The 20,656-nt window shown below is 39.7% G+C and overlaps 1 protein-coding gene across 3 annotated transcripts in view; it reads left to right on the forward strand.

Moving 5' to 3' along the window:
• Positions 1–20,656, forward strand: part of NDC1 (NAD(P)H dehydrogenase C1) — a 330,375-nt gene that overhangs the window by 153,957 nt on the left and 155,762 nt on the right. The gene's annotated exons all lie outside the window — the stretch shown is intronic.

A 20,656-nucleotide genomic window follows, 5' to 3' on the forward strand; every position in this document is an offset into this window, starting at 1 on the left:
TTGTAGGCTAACATCCATGGGGGATTTGAACCAATGACCTATCACAGGGAGTACCTTAACAGTACACCCATTCACCGTCAATTCAAATCCCCATGGGCTTGTTGCACATAAATTGTTAATTGCATGAAGACTACCAATTGTCATTTTCTCCACAATAAGAAATGTCATTTTATAACAAGAAAAATTTTGTAGTCTATGATGCAACCTATCCAGTTTTTACCAAGGACATAACACAACTAATTGACTTTAAGATTTTGGAAATTTGCATGTTTTCTTGCAGAAGATTGGGTTCTAGAAAAGTTTATGTTGTTGGTACTAGCATTATATCTACTTGTCAAATTGGCTGCTTCTTATCAGGGAAAGACATTGGTTAACCATTATTTCAACTAATTTTCCCTATGCTTTGACACCAAACACATTGAAGTTGCTTTTTATTTTGTACTTGTGATACTTGAAAGTTTAGAAGGGAAGTGCATTCTTACCATTCAAGTCTTAATGCTTATTAAAGTACATACAAAAGTTGAAGATAGGACTTTTGATAAATTAACAATGACAGAATTCACCATGTGATTCAAGAGGAGGAAGGTCTATTTGAATGTTTTCTAAACAGAATATAGCAACTAGGAATTCTGAAATAACTACTTAAACAATTATCATTCTACTCACAAGATAGTTAATCACAATAGATTATCAATTCCATGCATTTCTACTCTTTTGAATGTCTATTTGGGTTGTTTTCATAGTGTTTTTTATGAATTGAAATAATCATATTCCACAGGAGATAATGGATTGAAGGCACAAAACTAAAAGTCATTAGTTTGTAGGTTCGGATCCACTAGGCTGATTACATTCCTTTAAACCTATTTTTGAGTTGAGGCATTAAGTGGCTTCCAAATTCTCCACTCACAGGCAATGGGAGTGGTATATCAATTAGACAATGCTCCCATTCATGTGATGTTGGGAGACCACCAAGATACGTTATGAAGTCACCTAGATATATGCATTCCAATACATTGTATCAGGGTGAGGTTGGTTCTTGTTGTCGCTCAAATTGTACAGGCACTGTGACAATGATTCAGGTTGGGGGTTGTCACTTTGATCCCTGACCTCTCCGTTCTAGATGTCTCCCAAGAATAGGCTATGGGGGGTAGTTCTTAAGGAAATGTGAAGACGAATGACAAGTTGGCAACCAACGAGTCTGGGAGACAAGATTGAGTGGCCTAGCTACTTGGTTAATTTTAACAAGATTTAAGGATTAGATTGAATTCAAATGTGAGACCAGTGCCTTATGGAGTCAACTTCTTGCTTATTATCAATTAGAGACCAAGTAACCGGATGGACAATCGCTGCTTAGATGTTTCACTAACCTATATGCTATGCAAATCCTAAGAACTAGGTGTGATGCAAGAATCTTGGTTACTTTTAGTTATATGCCTATTCTAATTTCTAAGTAAGACCTTCCTCTTAACTATTTTGGAATCAGTTTTTAGAGTAGGTTGTGGGATAGAAGCCAATGGGAAGAAAGTGAAGGTTTTTGATTAACGATACCTCCCCATGTGTTCCAAACACCTGATGCCTCTGGCGCTACAGACACTGTGGCTTTGACAACTGCAAGGTCATTGTGTTAACCATTAGAAAGGTGTTGAATCCCTCAAACTAAATTGAGAATATGTGGTCCTAGAAGTCTGTCAACCAAGCTTATGCTTGGAGGTATGTTATTAATGCAACTACACTTGGAATGTTTGTGCAAGTAGTATGAGTGATTCTTAGGTTAAGATTGCTTAGTACTTAAGTTATGATTAATCTTCAATGACAAAAGTACTTAACAAAAAATGGAAAGACAATCTTATTACCAAGAATGTGCCAATATTAAACAATCCAAAGATAAATTTATCTTCCACAAGTTGATTAATCAATGATAGCAATTAAAAGCACTTATCTATGTTGGAAAATGTAACTATGTTCGGTCTTCATTAATGTACTTAAGTCATCATGTAATGTACTTGTCAAAAGAAAGTGATTTTTTTATTATTAAATTGACTTATTAAAGCATGAGTTTCATGCTTGGGTCAATTATCGGTCAAGCCTCCATTGCAGGCCTTAGGGTATTGTCAAATTCATTTATTGTTGGGTCAAAGGCTCCTCCATCAAGTCACCCTCGTTAGAAAATTGCCTACTCGAAGTATTCACGTCAACCTCAATTAGATCATCTACAAGTCGACTTCAATTAATATAACTCAAGTCTGACTTGACATAAATTGGAGACACATCAGTTCATGATGATCATGTCGACTCATTTTAGATGGGCAAACTACTATATATACCAGGGTAAGGTTTCACATTATTCACCACAAAATAGTTTGGATTTCGAATTAGAAGTTTCAGTTCAGAGGTAATGTTTCAGTGCTATTATAGGACAGGGAGTTCAGATAGAGGTAATGTTCTGGTGCTATTACAGGACAGGGAGTTCAGATAGATCACAGAGATGATCATAGAAAAGAAGAGTTCGTTTATATCTTAGAGGAGAAGTCTCGATGATCTCAATGCTATCTCTCGATGTTATCTTTCAAAGGAGAAGCCTCGATGTTATCTCAGGAAGAGGATTTCGGTGCATTCTCAGAAGAACACTTTGGTAAAGGTTTCGGTGTCTCCACAGAAGTAAAGAACTCGGTGTCATGACAATGATGTGATTTCGGTGGAATCACAGTAAAGAGATCTCAGGGTCATGGCAATGATGTGATTTCAGTGGAATCACAGTAAGGAGATCTCAGAGTCATGACTGTAATAAGGATGATGTCTTGGTGCAAATACAATGACAAGTACAGTGAAAGAAAGATGACTTTATGGAGAGAGTCTAGACTAGTTTGTAAGAGTCATGGTCGTTTTGTCTTGAAGCTAATGAAGGAAGAATTTTATGACTGGGTTTTCCGCTCGAGGGGGGTTTTTCCCTAGTAGTGTGCCTATATCTTGTGCTATCTTTTATTGGTTGTTTGGCATTAATCTTGATGATAAGTAAATATAACTAAGAGATTTAATACTAATAAAGAAAATATCACAAATTAATGTCATTAAGAGGAAAATTGTTTAATTGCCATCCATTTAGATTTTCCAACATGGTATCAGAGCTATGGTCAAGGGAAGTTTGAAGATCCCTTGAAGTATCCTCAAGTGTAAAAGATATGTTTGCATTAAAGATCAAGATCCTAAGGACTTCACACAAAATGACAGAAAGGAAGATTCAGATCTCTCTGAAATCAAGGTTGGTAATCACAGAGATAACAATTCGGACTAGAGACAAGTATTTTCGGTGTTAGTACAAGAGCTCGAATAAAATATAGAGACTACAGTTCGGTGCTATACTACAGTCTAGTGCTATTTCGCAACTTTTATAATTCAATGTTACCATAGTTCAGAACTATCACTGTAAGAAGGGTTTGAAGGTCACATAATTTCGATGATATGTCATAGTAACTCGGTGCTACAGTTTGGGTGCCATTTCAACTCGATGACAATGCAATGACCACAGTTCGGATGACTTCAGAATTTGGTATTACAGTGACCTCCATTCAGTGATCTCATAACCACAGTAACCTAATCTCAATACATTGCAATAAATTCAGTTCGATGTTACTACAGTGGTATTCCCATAGTATCTTGGTATTATCACAAGACGAAGAAGCCCATATAGGGTGAGATGATGATCTCTATGCTTCCACAGTTCGGTGTCATACTCTCACTGTTTGCTATTTGAAGAAAACTCGGTCATCACATAAAGAATCAGAAGTCTATGGAAAACGAAATTGACAGTCCAAGGAACCTTCTTGAAGAGGATCTAAGTACAAGGAACCAAGTAAGTATTGTTACTACAATTAAAGGTATGAAATCACAAGGTATGTATGCTCTTCTGATATTAAATAATTCTGACTTATATTTAGACTAGGATGAAGATTGTAATCCCTAGATAACTTACATCCTTTTCTTCTAGGGCTTACATATCTAGGATGTTAAATCAAAAGGTCTCACTGATGTTTGAAAGATTCCCCCCTCCATGATTATAAATCTAACTCAAGAAATAAAGTTATGTCCTTGGTATCACATGTTGTGCTTTTAAGTATGTACTACAGGCATAAAAGATGATGGCTTAAGACTTCAAGAAATACCTACAAGGTTTGTCAAGAAACATCTCCAGGTATGTTTATATATTTTAAAAATTATATTTATCGTATTTTTGAAGTTTGCATTGCATTACTAACATTGTTACATCTAAATATCTTGACTCATAGTGATTCTTGTTTTGGGTGATTCATCACATGATAAATCTACCCTCCCCACTCATACTGTTGACTGATTATTTAGAACCCTAGACAGGTTTTGGAAAAACCCTAACCTAAGGGTATGTTATTGTAATGTCTGAAACCCTAAGTTGCTTAGTGATATTATGAAATGCTATTTGAAGTTTTTTTTTGAGGATGTCATGTTTGAAATTTTGGTATGAATAGGAAAACCTAACTTGTTAGGGTTGAATGATAAGGGTCTAAAATCCTGAACCTTTGAAGTTTTGGAAATGTTGGATTTGCTATGTTTCTACATTGAAACCCTAGGTCATTAGGGTTTAGTGGAATATGTGAGCAAGATCCTTTTATTGTCTTAAAGTGTTTTCCTTAGTATGGGTGTGTTTGTCTGATCAAACCCTAGTGTAATCAAGATTGTTGTGTGTCTAACTCTTATTGATCATTGTGAAGTTGGGTTTGACTAACACATGATATGAAATGTCTTTGCATGATGATGAAATCTAGGCATATATAGATATGTCCTTTTGGTTGAAACCCTAGCTTGGTCTAGGTCAGATATATTAATGTTGTCGGACATATGATATGCTTATGTATGATTATGAATTCCTAGATTTATGTGTTGACCTAGGATTTAGTGGAAGTCCTTGTCTAAGATTCTAGGATAATGGTATTTGGAAATCTAAGGTTTTGCAGCAAAATCCTAGTAGTAACATTGTCTAGTATGTAACAATCTGAAATCTATTTAATGATTGTTGAGATTGTGAAAATGGAATTCTAAGGTTTTTGGAGTTGAACCTTAGTAGAAGTAGAAATCTTTGATGTATGATGACAATATGATAATTTGAGATTTGTGTATGATTGCTGAAATCTGAGTTTTAGTTGTGATTGATGGTTGATTGAAAATCTAGGGGTTGGAACTAACCCTAGTGGAAGCTGGTCATGATAATGACTAAGCGGTGATTGGCTTTGATTGATTCTTTTGTATGAAATCTAGGATTTGTATGAATCCCTAGTGAGAAGTCTAACATATGAATTTTGAAAGGTTGTTGGATGCTTTATATTTGTTTGAATTATTTCTAGGGTTTGCTATATGTTGTAGGAAGGTATGTCATACCTTTGGAAGTGACATTGAAACCCTAGATGGAATGAAAGTTGTTATGAAGTAGTCTAAGGTTAATGACCAATGTTCCGCCAAGACGTTGGTGCAGGGAGACGCGGGTTCGAGGAGACGCTAAGGGGGGACGTGTGGGAGTACCCTCAAATTTAGGGAAATTTTAGGGACGTCGGGGTATATATATATATTAAATTCAAGTTCATATTCATTATTCAATAATGAAAACATAAATATTAAATAGACTAATAGTAATATGGATACCAATGCATTGAAAATTGAAATTTGATCCACACAAAATTTAAATTCATAATTGAATTAAATAATGACATACATTGATCCATCCTCATCATTCATTTTGATACATACATCATTCATATGACATACTCATTATTTATCCATACCATGAGATTCAATAAAAAAATTCAATAATGAAATATTCAAATACATTGATCCATATCATTCATCATTCATCATTTTACAATCTACATTGATTTAAAAATTAAATTCATCATTCATCATTCTAGAATCTAAATTGAAAGCAAAACATACTAGTATATTACCATATACTATATACTAAATACTGAAGTTTTGAGGGGGGACGCCCAGAGGCACCTGTTTTGGGGAGTCTCTTCCCCCACACTGGGGAAACACACCCCCTTGCATCTCCCCAAGACTCCCCAAAAAAGGTGCGCGGGGAAACGCAACCCCAGTAGACTCTCCGTCTCGGGTGTGGGGTGCGAGGGGTGTGTGCACCCGACCCTGGGGGACGCATCCCTATGGAACACTGTTTATGACTAAGTCCCTAGCAAGATGATGAAGAGTATATGTCTCTTGTTTGTAATTAAGTTTGGGTATTTGATATGTATATGTTGATTTGGGGTAGCATCGAATGTGCTCTAGCCACGAAATTTGGTGGAGAGGCTAAGGCACATGAGATATCCAATGCCCAGAAAGGGTTTGGGTAGATTCTAAACAGTTTGGGAGATATTAAAATAATTAATATTTTTAATGGAATCCCTAAGTCTAAACTTAAAGAAATTAAAATATTAATGTGAATTAATATAAAACTGTGTTAGAATGGTCCAAAAGTCATGGATCAAGCCAGATCTAATCTTAGCCGTTGATTAGGGACTTAATCTCAGTCGTTGATTTGTCAACAAGAAAAGTATAAGAGGAGGCTTGAGGGTCACTTGGAGAACACACCAAGAGATCAAGATTTTGACTTTCTGGCGCTGGGTTTGTTGAGAAAGTTGAGAGAGTGATCTGGAGTTGCAACAAAGGGGCAGTGTATACAGAAGCAGAGAGGCAAAGATAGTGCCGGGAGGATCAGCGCAGCAATCGGGAAAGCTGACGCAGAGGGCAGAAGCCGGAATTGCCGGGAATAGCCGTAACTGCCGGAACAGCTGGGAAAGCTGACGCAGAGGGCAGAAGCCGGAACTGCCGGAACAGCTGGGAACGCTGACGCAAAGGGTAGAAGCTGGAACTGTCGGGAACAACCGGAACTGCCAGGATATGCCGGGAACTGTCGGAACAGCGGGGAAAGTTGACGCAGAGGGCAGAAGCCGGAACTGCTGGGAACTGCAGGGAAAGCTGACACAGAGGGTAGAAGCCGGAATTGTCGGGAACAGTGGGAACTGTTGGGAACTGCCGGGAAAGCTGATGCAAAGGGCAGAAGAGGCTGACACTGGGGTTTTTCGTGGGGCAGGTTGGAGCTGAGGAGCTGCCGGAGTGTTTATCCGGGGTTTCAGTCGGAGCATCTGTCTCTGAAGGAGATGTACTACTGCCGAGATTTTTCGCTGTTGGGTGAGGCGGATTTGGCACCTAAATTGTATTCTGAAACTGCTTAATAAATCAAACCCTCAGATAGCTGCACCGGTTTTCCCGCATTGGGTTTTTCCAAGGATATTAGTCCAAAAATAACGGTGTCATTTGTGTGTTTGTTTATGTTTCCTTCAGTTGATGATCTGTAATGTGTTGAGCATGTACTTGTGTTTATTTCCAGTATTTACATGGTAAATAACTTGTTAATTAACAGAACAAGTAGGTAGGAATAAATCAGTAAAGTGCATGAAGGGTTTCTAACGTGTCAAACTTAGAAATTTCAACAGTATAGAGTTGAAATGCTTCTGTGATTCTGATATGGCTAACTTCATGCTTCTATAGATTTGGTTGTACTTGCTATCTATAAGTTGTGCAAGTACATAATCTTCAATATGGTGAAGATTGATGTGATAAGCATGATGAGGATGATGATAAACTCCGATGAAATGGTTGGATGCCACGAAAGCTTCTCCGATGACGAAAAGAAAAAGCTGATCTCCCTGAGGAAGCCTGAATAGAAGAGATCTCCCTAAAATTAAGAGGGAGTCCAGATGAAGAGGTGCTTCTTGGTTGAGAGGGAGGGCATAGCTTGGTTTTAATTGAAGAATGAATTTCAGAGGATATGTTGCTACATAAGAAGTAGGAAAGAAAAGTATATAATTGAAGAAGCTTATGTCAAAGATTCGGTTGATAGTCCTACTGAGTTGAGGAGCAACATCTAGAACGACCTCGGAGGTTTGTATTTGATTATGTACATGTGAAAGTATATTATCGATTGGGGTTGTGTTTTTACATGAAAATCTCTCGAAGTTTTTGATAGCATGCCTGTTACCAATCAGTTTGATTGGGAGAGATTGGTCATCCTTGATTTGTTGGATCAAGGGGTGTTGAGGCTTTGTGAGTGAAGCATTGCTTGGGAAGACATCTAGCCGACACTTTGTGTTGATGTCTGGGTCCCGAAGTTGGAAAGGTGGTGTTGGTTATTGAGCTCTGTTTTGGATACACACTTGGATTTTTGGGTTGATGGTTAGCAAGTAAGCCTGATGGTACCTAGAGGGGCTGAAAGCTTGAGTCCATCTTATTCCCACTTGGATAGATTTCCCTGGTCAGGAATCTAGTCTGTGGGATTGTAGTGCCTAAATTATTGAGAGACCATTGGATAGATTGCCCCAGTCAGGAATCTAGTCCGTGGCATTGCGGCGCCTAAATTATTGAGAGACCATTGGATAGATTGCCCTGGTCAGCAATCTAGTCCATGGCATTGCGGTGCCTAAAGTTCTTCATGGTTCATATAGTTTGAGATCTTCCATTATATTTGTACATTATGAATACCTCCCTAGTTAAGAGGGAGTATTGGAAAATGTAAATATGTTCGGTCTTCATTAATGTACTTAAGTCATAATGTACTTGTCAAAAGAAAGTCAAAAGATTTTTTATTAAATTGACTTATTAAAGCATGGGTTTCATGCTTGGGTCAATTATAGGTCAAGCCTCCATTGCAGGCTTTAGGGTATTGTCAAAGTCATTTACTGTTGGGTCAAAGTCTCCTCCATCAAGTCATCCTCTTCAGCAAATTACCTACTCGGAGTATTCAAGTCAACCTCAATTAGATCATCTACAAGTTGGCTTCAATTAATATAACTCAAGTCGGCCTTAACATAAATTGGGGAGACATCGGTTCATGATGATCATGTTGGCTCATTTTAGACGGGAAAGCTACTATATATACCAGGCTAAGGTTTCACATTATTCACCACAGAACAATTTGGATTTCGGATTAGAAGTTTCAGTTCAGAGGTAATGTTTCAGTGATATTACAGCACAGGGAGTTCGGATAGAGGTAATGTTTCGGTGCTATTACAAGATAGGGAGTTCGGATAGATCACAAAGATGATCATAGAAAAGAAGAGTTTGTTTATATCTCAGAGGAGAAGTCTCAGTCATCTCGGTTCTATCTCTCGGTGTTATCTTTTAGAGGAGAAGCCTCGGTGTTATCTTAGGAAGAGGGTTTCGGTGCATTCTCAGAAGAACACTTTGGTAGAGGTTTCAGTGTCTCCACAGAAGTAAAGAACTCAGTGTCATGACATTGATGTGATTTCGGTGGAATCACAGTAAGGAGATCTCAGGGTCATGACTGTAATAAGGGTGATGTCTTGGTGCAAATACAATGACAAGTACAATGAAAGAAAGATGACTTTATGGAGAGAGTCTAGACTAGTTTGTAAGAGTCATGTTCGTCCTGTCTTGAAGTTAATGAAGGAAGAATTTTGTGACTGGGTTTTCCTCTCGAAGGGGGTTTGGCCCTGGAAGTATGTCTATATAATGTGTTCTCTTTTATTGGTTGCTTGGCATTAATCTTGATGATAAGTAAAGATAACTAAGAGATTAAATACTAATAAAGAAAATATAACAAATTAATGTTATTAAGAGGAAAATCGTTTCACTGCCATCCATGTAGATTTTTAAACAATCTACTCCAACAATGATGACAATTACTTGCGACAATTTGAAATCTTCAAGATATTTAAACAAAGTAAATTCCAATGATGATCTTATGCTAATATGAAGAGAGGCTCTTTAGAATGATTCACCCAACAATTCTTAAATATGCCAATGCTTAAGATAGACAATAAAAATATGATGGCAAGACAAGAATATGTGTTTAGCAATTATCCAATGATTCCTTTAGCAATGTTCCATAGACAGTTAGATGCTCAACACAATAATATCATTAGATGGCAAGATACTTAAGAAAGAGAAAGAGATACCTCAATACCAATTAATTCCCAGAGTAACTTAAACCATCTAACAAGATTAGAGCTTTTAGATGTGTAAGTGCTTATTGAGTGATTTTAATGCTAAGTTAATGATCTTAAAGCTAACACAAGACAAGTAAATGTTAGATTCCAATAGCATAAATCTTCTCCACAATGAACTATATGAAACAATGAAAAAACCACTTATGCAACCTATAGGACAGCAGCAAGTAAATCACTCTATATCCAAGAAATGACAAGCATGCAAAAACCAAATATGAGCAATGAAACACCTAATGACTTTCCAAGTAAATATATGAGATAGTCAATCCTCTTATGATATATTATTCAGTGTTATATCAGATCTAATTAGAATTTTATGCAGATATATTAGTCATGAAATCAGTTGGAGTTATGCCCAAGAAACAATGCCCAATTCACCAAATGACTAGAAATTTTTTACCATGAATTTATTAATGCATTTAGGCAACTTATGTGTGAATTTTAGAGCACTTTGGTTTAAATTTATTCACTGTTATGAATGTATGCAAAGCTCTGCAGCAAATAGTGAGAGAAAACGAAGGTTTAGAGATCAAACCCTAGGCCCAAGGCCTTGAAGATTGCTTGCCCAAGTTGCCAAAATGTTTCCAATGGATTTGGCACCTGAAAACACAAAACTTGAGCCAATTTCTCCTGCAAAACCCATCAATATTCAGTTCCAAAAATTTTGGAGATGAAATGAAGCCAAGAGAGGGCAAGGAAGAGGGCCAAAGGTGAAGGGAAGAGGCCTAATAGGCCTGTGGGGAAGAGGGCAAAGGCCATAGAGGCCTAGCGGCTAAGGGAAGAGGCCAACTAGGGCTGCGGCCTAGGGTTTTGAGGCCCTATAGGCCTGCGGCCACCCTAGGAAAGGAGGCCGAGAGGTTGAGGAAGAGGGGGAGGGCAACCGAGAGGAGAAAGGAGGACGGCTGAGGCTGAACGGAGGGGAAGAAAGGGAGAGTGGGGGATAAGGACGCAAGGGGAGGGCCGAGGGTAGCGGGAGGCCCTAGAAGGCTTACGACAAGCCCTTACTGATGTTGCCAAGGTGCAGAAGGGTAGGCCGAAGCCGCAAAGGCTTGCGTCCAGGCCAAAAATGGCCTTAGAAACCCACAAACAAGGGCTCCAGGGGCTACGATTTGCCTCTAAAGGCTATAAAGAGATTGACACTAAGGGCTTGGAGGCTATATGATTGGCTTGGAGAAGAAAGCCAGGCCTAGGAGCCCTAAAAAATTTGAAACCCTTGCTCCAAATTTTTTTTTGCTTCAAATCTTCAATTTCTGCAAAATTCTTCAGTAGTTGGCTCTGCAAAAAATTGTAGAGGATAGGTCTTACCCTCAAGGGCCTAGATCTAGCTCTAATCCAACTCTTTTCCTTTGGTCTTAAAAGAATGTTCAATGAATTGATTCACATAGAGCCAACAGCTCAATGATAATACAAAGATATTTACAAGAATAGAAACATCAGGTTTCTATGTAGAATATCGAACAAACAGTTTCATCTAAGAAACTGCTAAAAGAATAAGAATAGAAACATCTAAAAGATTGAGCATTACTAAATAGAAATATAGAGATATATTCTAATACCCTCCCTTAATGCTCAATCTATTTACAACACCAATAGACCCGCGAAATTTTACAAATTTATCAGGACCAAGAGGCTTGGTAAAGATATCGGCGGGCTGCTCTGTGGTGGGAACATAGTGCAACTGAACTGAGCCGTCTTCAACCAACTGTCGAATGTAGTGGCAGTGAGTTTCCACATGCTTTGTTCGTTCATGAAAGACAGGATTCTTGGCAAGTTTGAGCACTCCCTGATTATCACAAAACAAAGAAGTAGGCCCTGTCTGAAAAACATGCATATCTGCAAGCATACGACGAAGCCAAACTGCCTCACAGGCTGCCTTAACTGCTCCCCGATACTCTGCTTCTGTTGAGGAGAGAGCCACAACCTGTTGCTTCTTACTAGTCCAAGTAACAGCTCCAGATCCTAGACTAAACACATACCCAGCTGTAGATTTACGGTCATCAACCGAACCGGCCCAGTCAGAGTCAGTGTAGCCACTGAGAGTAGAAGTGGAGCTGTGAGTATATAAGAGTCCATAATCAGAAGTACCACGCACATATCGTAGCACCCGCTTGGCTGCTATCCAATGATCAGCTTTAGGAGCTGACATAAAGCGAGAAATGTAGCTTACTGCAAAACTGATGTCAGGTTTGGTAGCAGTAAGATAGATGAGACTGCCCACTAATTGCCTGAATAAAGTTTCATCCACAAGAGGAGAAGATGACTGTGCTGAAAGTTTGAGCCCTGGTTCCATAGGAGTCGTGGCCGGTTTGCAATCCTGCATTCTGAACCTTTCCACAAGATTTTTGGCATACTTGGACTGAGAAAGAAAGATCTGATTTTCAGTCTGCCATACTTCAACCCCCAGACAGTAATGAAGAAGTCCCAAGTCTGTCATCTCAAAAGTTCTGCATAGATCTTGTTTGATCCCATGGATCAAATGTGCAGAGCTGCCAGTAATGATAAGATCATCCACATAGACAACTACAAACAAGATATCATCATCAGTATGCTTGATATACAGGTTTGCATCAGATGGACTCCTCTGAAAACCTTGATTTGTCAGATACTGATCAATTTTTATGTACCAAGCCCGAGGAGCTTGTTTCAATCCATAGATAGCTTTAACTAACCGACACACTTTCTGTTCTTGACCAGCAACCTTGAATCCTGGAGGCTGCGTCATGTAGACTTCTTCTTGGAGATCACCATTTAGGAAAGCACTTTTTACATCCATCTGATGAACTTTCCATTTGAACTGAGCTGCTAGGGCAAGCACAAGCCTGATAGTACTCATCTTGGCTGTAGGAGCAAAAGTCTCCTCATAGTCTATGCCTTCCTGCTGTGAAAATCCTCGAGCCACAAGCCGAGCTTTATACTTGTCTAAGGTTCCATCAGCTTTGTATTTGACTTTATACACCCATTTGCAGCCTATGGGTTTTTTGTCTGCGGGAAGATCAGAAAGAGCCCATGTGTGATTCTTTTGAAGACTCTGAAATTCTGCTTTCATAGCCTGTTCCCACTCATATATACCCTTAGCTTCTGAATATGTTTGAGGCTCAAAAGTACTGTGAAGGTTAGCCATAAGAGCAAAATTGACTGAAGACTGTTGTCTGTTCTTATGCCTAGAAGTTCTACCTTCAAGGAGCTCATCATCCTGGAGATCACCTATGGTTTTAGCCCACCATTTTGGCCGAAGAGAAGAAGAACCAATATCAAGATTAGAGGGACCAATATCAGGAGGAAGAGAAGCAGGCTCAAGAGCAATAGGGATAGCAAGAGGGGGATTAGCTTCTGGAGGAAGCTCAGATAGAGTAGTATCAAATCTTGATGCTACATCATCCCTCCCATCAGATGAACTGACTGGAAGAAGAACACTGTGAGGCGGATCCTCAGAACGCTGCTCAGAAGAAGAAGACTGAAAGAATCCTCTGTCTTCATCAAATACTACATCTCGACTGAAGCTAAGTCGACCAGTGGCTATATCTATCAGCCTATAAGCTTTGTGATGATCACTGTATCCTGTCATCATGAGTTTCTGACTTTTGGAATCCAACTTAGATCGCTTAGCCGATGGAATCCAAACATATGCAACTGAGCCAAAAACTTTGAGATGACTGATTTTAGGCTTACGACCAGACCACACTTCTTCAGGAGTCTTCCCTTTAACAGCCTGAGTAGGGGATCGGTTAAGAAGATAAACAGCAGTAAATACTGCTTCAGCCCAGAATTTGTTTGGAACACTCCGGTGTTGTAACATGGAACGAGCCATTTCAACAACCGTGCGATTGCGACGCTCGACAACACTGTTCTGCTGGGGAGTGTAAGGTGTGGTGAATTGACGTTTGATGCCATGAATATCACAGAAGTTGGCAAAAGCTGAGGAACAAAATTCCCCCCCATTGTCGGTCCTAAGGGTCATGATATTACAACCAGATTCGTTTTCAACTAAAGTTTTAAACTTCTGAAAGGTACTAAGAGCATCAGATTTATTTTTTAAAAAATACACCCACATCTTTCGACTGAAGTCATCTACAATAAGTAAAAAGTATTTGCAAGCAGTTATAGAAGCTGTATTCATAGGACCACAAATATCAGCATGAAGTAACTGAAGTACCTGGGATGCGCGCCAAGATTCTCCATTTTTGAATGATGACCGATGTTGCTTTCCCGCTTGACAGGCGCTGCATACTCCCAACTGCTGAGTCTGAATATCAGGTAATCCTGACACAAGTCCCTCCCGAGAGAGCTGAGAGAGATACTGCATATTGAGATGCCCATATCGCTGATGCCATAGAGTACTGATGGGAGAGACACGAGCTGCTAGTGCCACTTCTGGAAAGTCACCGGTGTCAAGTAGCCTGTATAGACCATGGTCCTCGAGGCCAGTAGCAACTGTCAGACTGGTCTCCCTGTCAATGATGGAGCACTTGTGTGCACTGAACATAACATCAAGTTGAGGAGAATTCCTCATAATCTGACTGACAGAGAGCAGATTAATCTCCATACCAGGAACATAGTATACATTTAGAAATATGAGCGTGCGTCCACCAGACTGAATTTGAACTGTACCCCTGCCAGCAACAGTGTACTTTTCACCTCCACCAAATACAACTGAGTCACTGAAAGGTGAAAAGTCAATAAACCAGTCACGCCTGTGAGAGAAGTGGCGTGATGCACCAGAGTCAATGTACCATGCAGAGGAAGGTACATGTTCTGAAGACCTTTTAGCCATAAAGGCGTAAAAGGCAGAATCTGTCTGCTCGGAATGTTCTGCAACATTCGCTGTCTGATGTGACCCTCCCTGTTTCTTTTGTTCAGCAGCAATCCTCTGCCTGCAGTCTTTCTTCATGTGACCGAACTTGTGACAGTAATTACACTGTACACTTTTCTTCCTGTTAGGATCAAAAGACTGAGATGATCCTCTCTGCTGAAAAGACTGAGAGGACTGATATTTTGCAGCAAATGCATTTTCCAAGGGCACTGATGAAGTACCACTACCAAACTGCTGTTTCCACCTATCTTTCTGCAGAAGTTTGGTACATAAATCTGAAAACTTCAGATCAACATTTGTAATGTTAAGTGTTTCAATGAAGTGTTCATAAGATTTTGGTAGACTCTTCAGGGTAATGACTACCATATCTTCTTCCTCCATGGTCCGACCAATGGCGTCGAGCTGATCTCGAATGTCTTTAATTTTGTTGAGATGTTCCTGTAAAGACATATGTTCATCCATCATGATGGAGAACAACTGATTTTTGAGAAAAAAAGCTCTGCTTTTATCAGATGTCTCATGCAATTCTTTCAACTGTTCCCAGATTTCAGCAGCTGTCTTGCCAGAAGGGATCTGAGGTAACTGATCATCAGCTACAGAGAGCTTGAGAAGCATAACAGCCTCTCGATTTCGATCATCAAATTTATCTTGATCGGTCCCGGCTGTACCTGGACGAAGCTCTTTGCCCAAAATGAGTTGATCAAGACGCCTGTACTCAAAAATGGTCAGCAGTCTTTGTTTCCAAATGTTATAGTTGCTGCCATTAAACCGTTGATTTCCTTCTAACATCAGATTGGTAAGTGTGGCCATTTTCACAAAGAGAATACAAAAGTATGACACACAAGAACAATGTAGCTGACTGCTTATGCTGGTGAAAATTTAAAGAACGGACTTTCAGCTGTCTAAAACAATAGTAGGACTGCTAATACAGTTCTGAGAATACAGTTTGCCACAAGAAAATGCCGGTCTACCATAAGAGTATACTTATGCAATGTCAGATATAATGAAGACTGTCAGGATCACAAAAAAATTTCCACTGATTGGTAACCCACTGCTGGCAATCAGAACCATACATACAGCAAATACAAATTTTGAAATACGGACCCACATATGCTGTCTCAGTTTCAAGCTTACACTGCTGGTAAATACCACGGATATATTTGGCCCACAAAACAAATACGCAGATCTGAAAAAACGATCTATGCTTCCGGCAACCACCACGGATGTATTGGCCCACGTGAGCTTTACGTCACGTCTCAGGTATATACGTCTCAGGTATATACGAGTTTGAAATACGTGTCACGGTATCACGTCTCAGTATATACGTCTCTTGTCTCAGGTATATATCTCAGGAATGAACCACGGTTTTCAAGTATCCACGGTTCTACAGCATAGATTAACCACCTGCGAGATTTATCACACACGGATGACAGGATACGTTTTGATGTATTACAACAGGTTACGTATCAGTTTAAAAAGCACGGGTTTCAGATCAGAGTTTGACTGAGGCAATATAACGGTGTTTGCACAGGTCATAGCACACGCATATATCCACGCGAATTACAGCATTGACAGCATTTGAGAATAACAGGTTTCAAATATATCCACGGAATGAGCCACAGTTGGCAAATATATATTCACGGATCGGCAGAATATATCCACGCGTTTCAAAAAGAAATATGTATTGACCACGGGTTTCAAATATCTATCCACGGGATTGAAATATAATGACCACGGGTTTCAAAATATATCCACGGGTTTTAAAAATATATATTAGCCACGGTTTTCAAATATCAAGACGCCTGTAGTGATATCCACCTCTTATCTCATAGCATAGCGGATATAACAAAAAATAGTGTGCATTTCCATCTACGGGATTTTGACAGAGTTAAAATGAAAACCACGGGATTTTGACAGAGTTGAAAAAACCACGATTTTGAAACCACGATTTTGCCTGCAGATCGAATTTTCAAACCACGACTCTGACTTTCAAGAATGAGTTTTGAGGGAAAACACCTGGATCACGATTGCTGAGGAATTCCACGTTGTGGTCGAGTAGCCGCCAGGCGAAGACGAAGATAGCCGGATTCCGCTCCCATGAAAACAGTCACCGCCCCAAAGTTATTTTCTTAAAAAAATCATGCAAGGGAAGAATCCATTTCTGTATCGAGATGGACGACTGTAAGCTTTTATCACAGCGAGCAAAGCCGAGGCTAAGACTCAGTGAAGGCTGCCTGGCTTACAGAGGGCTCGACCTTAGAAAGGACTCAAGAGATTGCGATGCAGATAGAATTACTGTTTCAAGAAGAATCTCTTAACCTTGCTCTGATACCATAAAAGAATGTTCAATGAATTGATTCACATAGAGCCAACAGCTCAATGATAATACAAAGATATTTACAAGAATAGAAACATCAGGTTTCTATGTAGAATATCGAACAAACAGTTTCATCTAAGAAACTGCTAAAAGAATAAGAATAGAAACATCTAAAAGACTGAGCATTACTAAATAGAAATATAGAGATATATTCTAATAGGTCTCACCTACCCAAATGAATTTACAATAACTCGAAACCCCAATATATACAAAATTTCAAAATCTCAAAGCCCCATAAAACTTCCGTTGCAAAACAAGGGTTAGAAAATAAAATAATTTACGAGTGTATTATACAAATTATATTTACAAAATATACAAGTGTACAATGCTTAGAGAAATTTTGAGAAATCAATTTTTGTAGATTTTGACAATGGTTAGATGTATTTCGAAAAATAAATGTCAAACCATAACGTTAGTGAAGTTAGAAAACCATATAAAATATTCAGGATCCAAACATTGTTAGCGTGTGCCCACAGTTTGTGAACTTGGAGGCCAAGGTTGAGGAACCTGCAAACACTATATAATTTCTCAAGAATAAACCGTTAGGACAACAATGAACCAGATCACCTATGATAAGCCTAAAACTTATCAATAGAATGTTCTTTTCATCTACAATGAAATAACAATTTAATAAAAATTTAAGCACAATATAGGAATACTCATACCCAACACATACCACAAATCAATAGATCAGAGACACCATGAACTGCACCCCAAAGTGTTTTATTATGATTATTCAAAATGTTCCCAGTAGGGCGATAGCTTTACATCAGCTTTACAAAGTTACATTAGCCAAACATCATATGCCTTGAGACACAAATGACCTCTAATTTATAGATAAATCCTCTGAGTGGAAAATAATGGCTAGTTGGCTTGATCCTCGTCAAAATAATCTTCACCGCTGATAAAATCTTTGGTGATCTTTTAATCTCTGCCATTGTAATGTCCCCAAATTAATTAATTTTGTTAAGAATAATTTTTTTGTTTTTGCAATTTTGGCAATTGGGAGATATTTTGGCCCACAACTTAGGAGAATGGATAAATCAAAGGAAGATTTGATTTTTGGTAAGGAGAAGGACCCACTTTAGAAAAAAACGGGAAATTTGTTCAGCTAGTGGAAGGTGGGGGCCACTCCATGAGGTAATACGTGCCCTTGGAGAGCTCGACTTGGAGAGAGAAGAATGGAAAAGGAAATTCGATGGGTGGAGCCCACAAGGCAAGAGAAGGGGTAAAAATTATAAATGGAAGATGGAGCACTCACGTTGATTTTTGGTAGCATCAGATGTGCTCTAGCCATGATAATTGGTGGAGAGGCTAAGGCAGATGAGATCTCCAAGACCCAGAAATCGTTTGGGGAAAATCCACCGGATGGAGAGATTAAAATAAATAATATTTTTAATGGGGTTTCTAAGTCTAAACTTAGGAAAATTAAAATATTAATGTGTATTAATATAATATGGGTGAGAAAGTTCTAAATAACAAGGATCAAACCAGATCTAATTTTAGTCGTTGATTAGGGACTTAATCTCGGCTGTTGAATCGTCAACAGGAACAATATAAGAGGAGGCTTGAGGGTCAGTTGGAGATACACCAAGACACCAAGAGAGATCAACCAATTCAATTTTCTGGGGTGAGGTTTGCTGAGGAAATCAAACAAGTGATCAGTTGCAGTGACGGGCAGTTCGACAGGAGGCCGAAGAATACATATTAGAGAGGAAACAGAGAGTCGGAAGAGGCAGCGCAGAGCCTAGGAGGGCTGACGCAGAGGCTAAGGAGGCCAGTGTAGAGGATGTAGAGGCAGACAGAGAGGCTGACACAGAAAGCCGCAGAGGCTGACGCAGACAACGCAGAGGCTGACGCTGGGCTGAAGAGGCTGCGCTGAGGAAGTTCTGTGGGGCAAACTGAGAGCAGATTAGTTGGGAGAGGGTGACGAGTTCTAGAGGAGTGCTTGGAGCAGCTTTCGCTATCCAACACAAGGAACAGTCAGAGTCACTGTGGGGTTGTTCATCCGGTTGCTGATTTGCCGGAATATCTGTCTCCGGAGAGAGGTTCTATTGCCAAGGAAATTCTCTGAAGGGTGAGCCATTTCTGGCACCCTAGTTGTATTCAGAATCTGCTTAATAATAAAACCCTCTATATGCTGCATCGGTTTTCCTGCATTGGGTTTTTCTGGGGACGATTGTCCAAAAATAACGGTGTCCTTTGTGTTGTCTTAGTTTATTTCAGTTGTTGATTTGTATATTTGTGAATGCTGCAATTGTGTTTACTTCGATGTTTAGGTTATTAAATAACTTGTTAATGTAAAGAACAAGTAGGAGATGGTAAACCAAATATTGCAGTAGGGGTTTCTGATTAGTTAGATTCAGGAATTTTCACATGGTATCAGAGGGATTGCAAATCAAGGAGGACTGAAGACACCAGCAGAAGAATTCTGAGGATTTGTAGCAAAGAAGCAGTTGTCCCGAGAGACAGTGCTGTTTCAGAGCTGAAGAGGCAAGAGGAGTGACGTAGTGCTAAGAGGTTGACGTAGAGGCTCATGCAGAGCTTGCGTCAGCATTCCGAGCCAGAAGAAAGGCCAACGCAGAGGCAGAAGGGGGCAAATCAGGCCTATGCAGTGCCTGGTCATCTTTCTCGGTCAGGAAGGATAGACGCTGAGGCCAGGAGGAGCTGATCCAGCTGTCAGTGTGATTGTGCAGAGCCAGAAGGGCTCAGATTCTTGAGTTGCCGGGGCTAAGGGAGCTGTGCAAATTGTGATTTGAGGAGTTGGTGGGACGATGTTTCTGTCTGTGCAAAACAATGTCTAAGGAGACGAAACCAAGGTAGAGGGAAGCACTACCTCGACGGATTTCTAGCCAAGAAATCCAGATCCGAGTTGCAGCAGTAAAGGGGGATTAGAGAGGAGTGATTCGACAGTTGGCAGGAGGATTTCCAGGAGGGAAGTCGAGACTCAGAGGGAGTCTAGAAGAGGAGCAGAGATGGCAATAAACGGATTGAGGGATCAGGACAGATTGGACGGGGCTTCCAATTTTGTCATCTGGAAGGCCAGGATCCTAGCAATCTTAGATAAACATCGCATCAAGGACTATGCCTTGAAAACCGTAGTTGTCCCAGTTGACCCTGATGCTAATGAGAAGTATGAGGAGGCCCAGGCGAAGGCGAAATGCATGATCCTAGATGGGGTCAAGGATCATGTCATACCACATATTGCTGAGAAGAACACAACAAGAGAAATGTGGGAGACCCTGACCACCTTATACCAGGGCTCTTCTGTGCAACAGAAGATGTTATTGGAGAATCAACTGAGGTCATATCAGATGCAAAAAGGAGAGGAGATAGATCACTTCCTCCTCAGGTTGCAAGGAATTCACGACCAGCTTACTTTTGTGGGGTCTACACCGGATCCAGAGTTTATGGTTAGGACTG

This window comes from Pinus tabuliformis, chromosome 5_1, assembly GCF_031772625.1.
Source record: "Pinus tabuliformis cultivar Carrire ecotype Pingquan chromosome 5_1, CPIR1, whole genome shotgun sequence".
In the NCBI taxonomy this organism is placed as follows: Eukaryota; Viridiplantae; Streptophyta; class Pinopsida; order Pinales; family Pinaceae; genus Pinus; species Pinus tabuliformis.